We start from the raw sequence: 11,073 nt of genomic DNA, 5'->3' as shown, positions 1-11,073 counted from the left end.
GACACCGTGCTCTCAGGAAATCTCTGCAGGTTGTAGGACCGTGGTGCTGGGATTTTGTGCAACTGCAGGTTTCCTGGTGGCTGCTGCAAGCTCTGCTTTCCTCACCCTTTCCCCATCCAGGCCACGCACAGGATGTCTCTCAGTGCGCATTGCTCTGCTCGGGGCTTGCTCAACACCTCCCGCCCCGTGCAAAAGCAAACACTGCTCACACAGCTTCCTCCTCTCGGCGCCGGCAGCTGGCAAGGGATGACCCCGGTGCTCCCGAGATGCCGCCCACTTAGAAGTGGCTCCTCTCGCATCACAGCTGCGGCTCACAGGGGCAGCAGCCCTGGCCCTGTGGGTGCAGTGACATGAGACTTATGTGACGGGCAACCTGGCGAGGGCCTGGCAGCACAGCGAGCCTCCTGCTGAAACCCCGCCGGGTCTGCGGCTGCGGGTGGAGAGGTTTTAGAGGTTTAGAGGGGTTTTAGATGGATTTTAGAGGGGTTTTAGGGTTTTAGAGGGGTTTAGGAGGGGCTGAGGCAGAGAGCAGCCCCTACACCAACACCAGGCCCTGAGGGGGGGGCGCTCCCTTCCCTTCCCCACCACCCCAGTCACCGGGCAGCTTAACGCAGGACTCGGGGCAGGGCTCTGGCAGCCCCCCTGCGCCATCCCATCCCGTCCCACCCGACCCAACCCCACCCAGGGCCCTGCTGCGCGCCGCGTCCCCGGTCCCGTTCCCGCTGAGGGGCCGCGGCCGCCATTTTGCCCCCCCCCTTCCCCCTCCCCTCAGGGCGGCCCGGCCCGGCCCGCCCCGCGCATGCGCGCCCGGCGCCGTGTTTACTGTTTGGTTGCCAGGGCGGCGCGCGGCGGGGCGCGTCAGGGCCGTGACGTCCCCGGCTCCCCGCGGAGCCGCCGCGAGCCAGCGCCGTGACGCAAGAGCTTCCGGCCCTGCCCATATATGGCAAAGCGGCGGTAGCGCCGGCTTTCCCCCCCTCACTTTGCCCCCCCCCCCCGGCCGCGCGTGAGGCGCTGCGGCGGGAAGGTTCCAGAAGGGCGCGAGGGCGGGGCCCCGCCCCCATGGCGGCCGCCATTAGTCCCGTCAGGCCGCCATTACGCCTCCCCGAGGAGCTGGTGGCTCTGCGGGCTGCCCCAGCTCCACCTGCGCTGCTGGGTCGGAGCTGGGCTGGCCCCGCTTAGCACTGTCGTGATGAATTGTGGCACTTTGCATCCCCACACGGCCCTAGATGAAATAAAATTGTAGATATATACACACACGTATTTGCCCCGCTTGCCCGTGAAACCTGCCGCTGGTGTGCTGTCGTTGTCTCACCAAAAAACCTGACTCTTCCACTTTCACTCAAAACAGAGCAGGAAGGCTGCCAAAAACAGCCAGCGGAGCCACTGGGCTGCTGAGAATAAAGGGATTGTTCAGGGGAGATAAGGGTTTAGGGGAAAGAAATAAAGAAAAAAAAAAGTTCTGTGCTCGCTGTGGAGGAATTTGAGGAGGTTCCTGTGCTCTGAGGGATTTACCAGAGGGTGTGTTCAATGCCAAAGTATCCACACAAAGGTTATGAAACAAATTAAAAACACCAAACAGGCACAGCTGGGTGGTATTCCTGCAAGGTTTCTAAGAGAAGTTAAGATTTAAGAAGCTGGGCTGCCTACTGGTGGCTAAGTGCAGCATCTCATTTAGCGGTGCTTCGACACCTGGGGATGGGAAGGTGGTTAATGTGCCACACAAAGTGCCCAGAAAATTCTGGCAAGCTGCTGACCAACAAGCCAGCCATCTGTACCAGGCGAGGTAGTGAAAACTGTTTAAAAAGGCAAACTATTGAGCAAAAAGGAAAAAAAAAAAAAAAAAAAGTACCAGGTGAGTTGGCAGCTTTTCTAAAGCATTCCTCACACATTGTTTGAAGTCCTGGCAGGAGTCAGCAAGCATAGGGAAAAGAGATTCCTCTGATGTCATTTGCTGGGGTTTTGAGAAAACATTCCATAATGTCTATCAGCCAAAGCTGCTGAAGAAACTAAGGTGCTATGTGATAAGAAAAGAAATTTTCATGTGAGTAGATGAGGCTGGTATAAAAGATGAGACGCTAAGAACCTAAAAATGTTTTCCTGGGTGGAAGGAGCCTTCATGTGAAGTTGCACAAGGATCTGAAGTGGAGCCTGGGGTCTGGAACAGGTGGTAAATAGTGAGGTGACTGAGAGGAAGTCACGTAAGACTTAACAGGAGCGAGTGATGCAATTCTGTGTAGGTAAATCCGAAGTGTTCCAACTAGGGGAAAGACAATCCTTCCTTTACATATTCAAAGCCAGCCTATAAGCTGATTTATCACTCAGAAACAACATCTTGGCGTCATATGAGTTCCCTGAAAATCTCAGCTCAAGGCTTGGTAAATAAACAAATCAAATGTAAAGAGTCAAGAAAGAACGAGAGAACAAAGCAGAGAGCAGCTTTCAAAGCACAGCGCTAATCCGCGGTGTGCCTGTGCTTTGAGTGCTGTGTACAGTTCTGATCTTATCTTCAGAAGGATGCGATGCTGCGAGAGGTGCAGGGAAGTAAAGAGGTGTTGGGAGGTGTGGAACAGCTCCCGGGTGAGGAGCAGTTAAATTAAGGAGGGCTCTTCAGCCTTGAAGAGACACCTGTCAAGATAAGAATGATGACATCAAATGAAAGTTAGGGAAAATGTGAGTTGAAAACAAACTTACGGGGGTTGCTTGTTCCATATCGTGGTTACTTGTGGAAAACCTGGCCGTGTGAATTTGTGGATAACAGAAGTTTGTTTAAGCTCGAGAGGAGTCCAGAAAACAAACAGAAGAGCAAGCCAATGAGTGCTGTTAAATAAAAAATACCCCCTGTGGCTGAGGAAGTTCTGATTTTTCTAAATTTCGGGGGCGTTGGGCAATATTCTGAGGATGCAGCATTACGCCCTTACATTGTGCTTACAGCCTTCTTTAGGGGGTTGCTGTCAGCCAGCGTCAGAAGACTGGATGATAGCAGAGAGGGGGAGAAGCAGAGGAAGGGAAACTTGGTCTGATTGGCTATGACTACTCCTCTATTGTTTTGTAAATACTTAGCTAAACTTTCGCTCTTACTCTGTGCTTCCTTATTGAGGCAGGACTTGAAATTTGTTTAAATGATTACAAAATGTGATCTCATGTGTCTGTGCTTCTCATCCGTTCAGATCTTTTGCTGATAAGGTTGTTCTTGTGGCTTCCGGCGAGCTTTCCAGTCATAGCGGGTACACCGGTGACCCGGTGAGACGCTGAAGTGAAACCAGCAAACACTCATTCTTCTGATATGGCAACAGCGGATATCCACAAGGGACCTGGATGTTATATCAACAGGATACCATGGGAAAACAAAAGAAGGTCAAAACTAACATGTGGACAAAATATCTTCTTTATTGTTTCCAATTATGGAGCTCTTGTTCCGCTTTTTTTTTTTTTTTTTTTTTTTTTGTCTTCAGACCAACAGATTTTTAGCTCCTCTTCACTGATTATATTGGAGCTTTGTTTTTACACAAATATTTTGTAGCTTGATCCTGCTGGCTAAAGCCAACCAGGTGCAACTTTAAAGCAGCCGTTTGAATTCCGATTGCACCACAGCCTCCATCTGGTAAGAATTCAGCTCCTTTTAAATAGCCCATCTTGAATTTTCTTGTGCTAGGGAATAAGGGAAACGAAACAGGCTCATCATAAGGTATTTCTCTGTTGTTTGCAAAACTAAGTGTTTGTTTTGAGTAAGTAACAGTGTTACAAGGTCCATAGCAGTGTCAGACCTAAAGCATATGGCCTAAATTGTGTAGGTTCAGATATTACCATTGAGGGTTTAAGTAAAACATCATTTTGACACTGCTCTGATGTATAGTGGGTGTTTCAGCATCAGAGCGATGTGGTTCCTGCTATGAAGCATTTGAACTGTAACAGTAGGAGAAATGGCAGATGCCAGTAGCACACAGCAGAGAGGACAAGCACTGTTACAGCATTTCAGCATGTGCTGTGGCAATTCAATTAAAACAGTAGCATAACCTAATCGTGATGTGTCACTAACCTCGAGGACACAAAGGAAGATAAACTGAAGTCATCTGCTGTCATTACATAAGAGCTGAGCGCAAAGCCAAGAATGGGGTTTCGGCACAGATAAGGATTTTGCTCTGAGACTTTCAAAGAATTCAGCTCTTCACAGCTTTAACTCTTCATAGGAGTTGCAGATCCACCCCCCCAGGTTTGTCAGCAAGTTCCAGGTGGCCAGGTGCCACAAGCCTGGGCTCCTGAGCTATGCCTAGGGGTAGGTAGCAGGGAGCATGGGACTGCTGATTTTCCATCCTGCTCTGTTGCACAGTAATAATCCTAGTCCCTGAAATACTTTTGGGCTGTGCCAATGAAACTGGGCTCCCGCCGCTCTCCCTGGTCATGCAGCAATACCCTGTCAGGTTTCATACTGCGTTTCCTACTTTGTTGCACTTTGGCATATGACAAGTCCTTTACTTACCTCATGGCTGCGTAAGGTGTTTAATGCTCCAAAAATAACCCCGGTGTCTAAAAGAGCTTGGCAAACTACCTCCAAATCGTCCTACATATTGGGTAGGACTTAAGGGAAATATGAAATAATTTATTTCCCTAAAAGGTAGGTAGGTAGCTGTACTTGGAGATGAATATGGTGAAATACCACACAAGACAACATGATACTCTACCTGACTGCTTATCTTCCAGATCTTTGTTTCAGCCTGCAAGCTGAGCTGAGGGGCCTGGCACGCTGATGGAGTGGTTTCCACAGCTGTTAGAACTTTAGGATGATACTCAAACAGGCTACCTCCCCCAGAAGGCATGTTCCTCATTAGGAACATTCATTTGAGAAAAGTTTTATTTATAGGCTGTATACCCCTACTTGCCTAAGGACCTTCTGAGGGCAAATGCTTCGCTGGGCATGGCTTCTGGCTCCTAATCCCAGCACATTTAGTCAAGACCTGAATTTGTAACTTTTTTCCTCATGAAACACCGTTTGTTGTAGCTTTAGTCCTTGTGTGAAGGCACGACAGGAGCGTGGGACTTCTGCTCCTTACACCTGGACAGGCTTAATGCGGCTTCCTGATAAACCTGTCATTATAATGTACAAATAAAACTTCTTTGCTAAGAAGGTTTTAGCACTTCAGAATAGAAATGCTTTAATTTTTCCTCATAATTTTTCTAACCTATAATACGAGAAATGCTTCACAACTATTCTCATGGCAAAAATACACGTAGATTATTTGCTGATTCCTTCTGGAGGGTAGGAATGAATAAGACAGTTCTGGAACTGGCAGTGTGTGTACGTTTGTGATCAAAGTGCCAACCAGTTCCATTTGCTGGACATGTGGAAATGCATACAAGGCCACGTAGTCAAAACCCAGCGAAATCTTCCTCTTCCAAACCACTTTAACTTTAGGACCAGAGTCTGCATTACTTTTCCTCTCCATGCCGTATTCTCACTTGCTATTGTAAGATCAGACAGTGGCTGAAAGGCCTGAACTGTTGCATGCATGTGAGAATGATTACCATAGCTAATTTAAGGCACGTGGAGCTGCACGGGGAATGACCTCACAGCTTCCAATCTTGTCATAAATACGACTTAATTACTGGATATTGAATGACAGATTGTGCCCTGCAGGTGATCAGACACAGAATGTGGTAAAGACCAGCTCTGACTCTTAACCAAAGGTTTGTATTTCCTTTTAAGATACATCATGCACTGGAATAATCATCTGTGTTTACGAGGACAAAGTATTTATTATTATATAATGATTTCCACCCGAGGATCTCTTAGCTCCTCACGGGCGCTAATGATTAAAGCATTCTGTTCTATTCTGCATCTTACCGTGAGCTTTTTCAGAGCAGCATCCGAGTACTTTCCCATTAACCTCAAATGTGACTAATACGCAAATGTGTGGTTTGGTCCCCTCTCCTCTCCCCGGTGGATTTTGGGTTGCAGTGTGATCACAGCACAGGTGGAAGAAGCGTTCCTTGTGATCTGCAGGGGCAGGCCCTGAATGTCCCTGGGGAGTTCATTCTGCCAATTTGGACAGGTCCCCCAAAAATGGGGTCTACTGCACAGGCAAGCACCACGTTATCGCAGAGTGCTCTCGCACCACAGGTAGCTGCTGGTTGCAGTCTATCTCGGTGTCCCAGGTGACTTGTTTTTCATGGCTGGTGCCAGGCCACCAAGTGCCTTGAAGGTAAGAACCAAGTTTAACTGACTCAGCTGCCCTCCAGCACCACATGAAGTAGGTGACGGCTGTGATTCATGTTAACAGCCAGGTAAACTGAGGCACTGAAACTGCAGTTTCAGGATAGTTTAAATGAATCTGGTCCTGCTGTGTCCGCTACTCTGATCCGTGTGGTTCTGTGCCCTTCCTGACTTCTGCACAGTCACTTGCTTGACCCCTCAGTGAAATGGTTCGGAAGTTACACTGGCACCAAAAAATGTTTTTATGTGGAAGGGTTAAATTCCAGCTGAACTCGGTCCCTAACCAAAGGTACTGCAGAATCAGTCAAATGCTAGTAGCGGAGCAATGGAAGAGAGAGATCCTGCAGCTGACAGTGCTATCAGCGTGTGTAGAGCAGCATACCGAGGACAGAAGTGATTTCCCTAAATTCAGTTTGGGAATACTGGCTCCTGAGAGCATCTGCCAAAAGCGTGATGTTTTACCATGAAGGTGCTCCAGCACTGCAGTAGGTTGCCCACAGAGGTTGTGGAGCCTCCAGCCAAGCTCGACGAAGCCCTTTGAGCAGGAACTGAGGCACTATTCCAGAGGCACGAAACATCTCTGAGTGCCTCCGCAATCTGCGTGACGTACTCAGCCAGATCTAACTGTAGCAGTTTAAAATGCCATCTTTGTGCTCTGCAGAGGGTTTATAGCTCTCTTTGGTGACAGAAAGGAGTGTCTGTGCTGCACCTTCCCCAGTCCCTAACCCTGGTAGCAACTGTGGGGAAGGGCTTGTGCAGAGTTCCCAGATGCCAAGTGGCAGAGGCTGAAGTTCCCATACCTCCTGCAACACGTGTGTTAATCCTGGCCAGGAGAACAGGGTGGAGAGGCTGCCATGGGAATGCCTGAAACCACCCAGCTGGTTGCATCAACACCTAAGTCAGACCCTGAGGCAGTGCTTTTAGGCTCTAAACCCACGTCTTTGGGGTCCTGAGAAACACCATTCATCTGCTGGGGGCTCTTACTCCCATGTCTGAATTTCCCGACTTGTCAGATGCGTACAAAGAGCCGTATCTTTAGGAAATGGGCTCTAGTTTTTACTGGAACTGACCAAAGTGAGGAAACATCTTTGAGGCTTTAGTTGAGCTTCATGCTGGATGTGCAGCAGGACCCTAACCCCTAGCAGAGCTGTCCCGTACAGCGGCACAAGGCTGCCCATGTCCCCTCCAGCTCCCGTACCAGCGAAGTCTTGGTGCTCCTGGAGGTTTCATCACTTCTCCCGTAACGCTCTGCGTATTTCTGAAAGCGCCTGGGGCCGGGCGGTTGGGCAAGGACCCGCATTTCGGTTTTGCTCAGCGTGTGCCGAGATCTCCGGTTGAGCAACACGAACCCCGCAGCCCCAGGAGCTGGATGGAGGCAAGGGGCGCAGCGCTGTGCACCCAGCCCAAATCGGCTGGGTCCCTGCGGCTCCGGCTGCCCTCTGTCGGCCGGCGACATGTCGCCGTGCCTTCTGTCGGCTGGTGACATGTCGCAGTGCCCTCTGTCGGCCGGCAGCCTCCCTGCCCTGCTGCTGCCTTCCACTGCTCCCTGCTGGTGCCTGGCAGGCCGGGCAGCGGTGCGGCGGGGCGATGCGACCCCCGTGAATTCAGCCCGGGGGGGTCCCTCCAGCTTGTAGCCCTGCTGTATGGCATTGCAGGCACTGCCCCCATTGCGTATGGGGCATGAATTTGCTGGGTTTGTGCTCAGCCACTCTGTTCAGGGCGTTAATAAAGGCGTCACAGAGTACCGGCCCCACTAGTGACCCCTGAGAGATGCCACTTTGTCGGTCGTCACTTCAACTTTACTGCTGATCAGCTTGGAGCTTGGTGCTCCAGCCAGTTTCCCTCCCACCTTATTTATTACCCACGCACCCGGTCAATAGGGGCACGCTTCCTAGGGGCAGGGCCAGGTAGGCAGGGAGACTTCTTGTAGGAAGGACAGGTTGTTGATACATGGCCAGGCTTGCCCCGCACCTCTCTGCCTTGCCGTGCATCTGCTGTGCAGTCTGAGAATCGAAATAATTTCTGATGAAATCTCCTGTCCTTAATCCTCTCAAATATGTGTGTGTGCTGATCTTGGGTGCAGTTTCCCTAATGAAGCCTTGGATGGAGTGATCCGTTCCTGTAAATACCATGCAGATTTGGGGGCCCGGCAACCTCCTATCAGATTTTGCCCTAGGAAATGGTAAAAAGAGAGAGAGATTGTGGGGTTGGGATCTGGCAGAGGCTGTGGGTTAGGATCTGGCACTTGGGAGCAGTGCTGAAGCGCAGCACACGAGGAGCCTGGACTCCCACGGGCTATGCTAGGGGAAGAATTTGGCCTCTGTTTATTTTTCTAAGTCTGTTTTTTTGACTCTCTGAACCGTGTTCTGCGGGAAGGACTTGGGGAGATCCTGGGCTGAGCCTGTTTTGGGCCAGGGAGCCTCACGCAAACTGGCTGACAGAAGCCAGACCCTGGAAGGAATGTCTTGCTGTAATTAGCACGCTGGCAGCAGGGGTTCAGGTGGCACTGAGTATTGAAGGGCTCTTTGGATGCACGGGAGGATGCAGAGCTTCTTGGATTCAAGTGCTGTGTGGTGCTTGGGGTGACTTCCAAAGTAAGTAAACAGGCAGGGAAATACAGCCCTGCAGCAAGGAACCTCAACACTTTCTGCACTCAGTTACTTATGTCCTCCTGCAAAATGGAAGGCAAGAGAAAACCTAAGCCCACAAATGGCTCGTGACATCTATCTCTAATCTTTTGAAGCCAGAACAGAAATCCTTGTGTGGCGAGGAGGGGAGTTAGGAGTAAGACATGGGTAAGAGAGTGGGTAGGGTGGAGAGCGGGCTGGGGACAGATGCTGAGTGGCTTGGAAATGGCTGTGGGGAGCTGAGGAGGTGAGACCTCCAGAAGCAGCAGACTTACAGTCATGCCAGGTGTAGTTTTAGACCAGTAACTTCCTAAACGTGCAAAGGTCTGACCAAACCCAACTGACCACAGTGCAATACGTGCTGGTGTTTTGCCAGGTCTGTAACTGCTCAGGCGTTTTCGGAAACAGGCACGGTTCTGGTTACTTGGGTTAATTTGCTGTCACCAAAGATGCATCTATAGGCTTAAGCTAACCCGATCTCTTGACTCCCTTTGTACCTGACAGCCTGGTGTGTCCCGCTACTCACCGTGCCACACCAGAGAACCAAGCCCGTGCACTTTGAGGTGCATTCGTTTTGTTGCACTCACTTGGATTAATGGGCCATTCATGTGCATTAGTATTTGGCTAATGCTTCACGAGGAAAAAGTTTTCCCTTTGCTTCTTTCTACATGGCAATCCTGCTGCTGACAGGCGAGGCATTAAAATAAAGGCTGCATAGCTCTTATTGATTCTACCCGAGACCTTTTTTATTTTTTTCTTTTTTTTTTTTTTTCCCCCTTGGAAGCCTTGCACGCAAAGTCTTGCACCGTGCCTTTCAGCTCAGGCTCTGGATCAAGTCTTGCAAAGATTGGGCGCAGCTGCAAGACTCCTGGAGGGAGTTTTATCCTCGCATCAGATAGAGCTGGGGCAAAAGGAAAAAAAAAAAAAAAAGGGTAAATCACAGAGCCAGCAACTTTCTTGGCGTCTCTGGGATTGTGGCTCCTCCTGCCCCTCCGGCCTTCAGAAATGTACTCGGCAGAGCTGCCCGCATAGAAAAACAAATGCATCCCAAACCAAAACAAACAGAGCTGGGTGTTGGTAGTGAATGGGCCAACACCGTGTGCTGGCGTCATCTCTGCCCACTGCCAGCGCGTTGTCATAGGAACAGCTGGATTATTTTACAATCCAGCTGTGGAGCCAATTCTCCAAAGGAGTAGCCCGGAGGGAGGAGAGAGGGGCGGGCAGAAGGGAGCCTTGCTGCATTTTCTGGTAACTGAAGGGAGGAGGAGTGTTAGTGGCGAGAGTGAGGGAGCGATTACCGTGCGTGCCATGCACCATAGCCTGAAACCACAACCAGGCACTTCCAGATAACCGACTCTCGACTTGTAGCTGGATCTGGGAGTTAAGAGCTTCCCTGTGGAAGAAAGGGTGAGGAAAAAGGGAAGTCTTTTTTTGTGGTGAGGCCAATAAGGTGTTTCCCAGCACGTTGTCCTGCAGTGAGCATGGCTTGCCCACTGCGTGGGGTGCTGTGTGCCTCTCCTGCACCCTGCCAACCCCACAAAGTTGGAGCTGATGGAGCGACGGCTGCTAGCTCACCGGGAAAAAAGATTCACAACCGTTTCCCGTGCCCTCTAGGAATATTTGTGGCTGTGTTTCCTCTCTGTAAGCTCCTTGGATCGTGTTTTGAGCCTGCAGGTACCTGGGCAGAGGCTCAGGCTTTGTGCTCAGGAGGGCTGTTGTACCAAAATGAACACACTCATCTGAAGGTCAGAGCTTTGCCCTTTAAGGCCTTGTGCTTTAGCAGGTCCCACAGGTATCTGCTACCCCTGCTATCCCTGCTATCCCTGGCAGTGCCCTCACCAGAGCTGGGAGGACACGTCCCGTTTCATTGCTTAGAAGTGATGAGGGCGTGAGAGGGGACAACAGGATGCCAGGGAGCACCGTGATTTTACCCCAGTTCTGAAGGATGCCGAGCCATTTTCTGTTCTTGGCCTTTCTCCTTTTGTGTGTCACGTGCACTCCTGTACAGATTGGTGCTCTGCGTGCAGGCTCGGGGCAGATCTGGAAGGGAGATCTGTGCCGTGCCTTGCTGGTTCTTAACATTTTAATGCTGCAAAGACCCGTTTCAGGCGCTGCAGTACCTTCCTCCATCCCTGCTGCTTTCTCCATTCTTCTGGCTCCTCCCAGTGGTCTCTGCTGACCCTGCTAGTGAAGGCTTTCCACCCCTTCCAGAGGGACAGTCGGGAGCCCTTGTTCACA

This window comes from Anas platyrhynchos, chromosome 5, assembly GCF_047663525.1.
Source record: "Anas platyrhynchos isolate ZD024472 breed Pekin duck chromosome 5, IASCAAS_PekinDuck_T2T, whole genome shotgun sequence".
Classification (NCBI taxonomy): Eukaryota; Metazoa; Chordata; class Aves; order Anseriformes; family Anatidae; genus Anas; species Anas platyrhynchos.
This window is presented reverse-complemented; position numbering follows the sequence as displayed.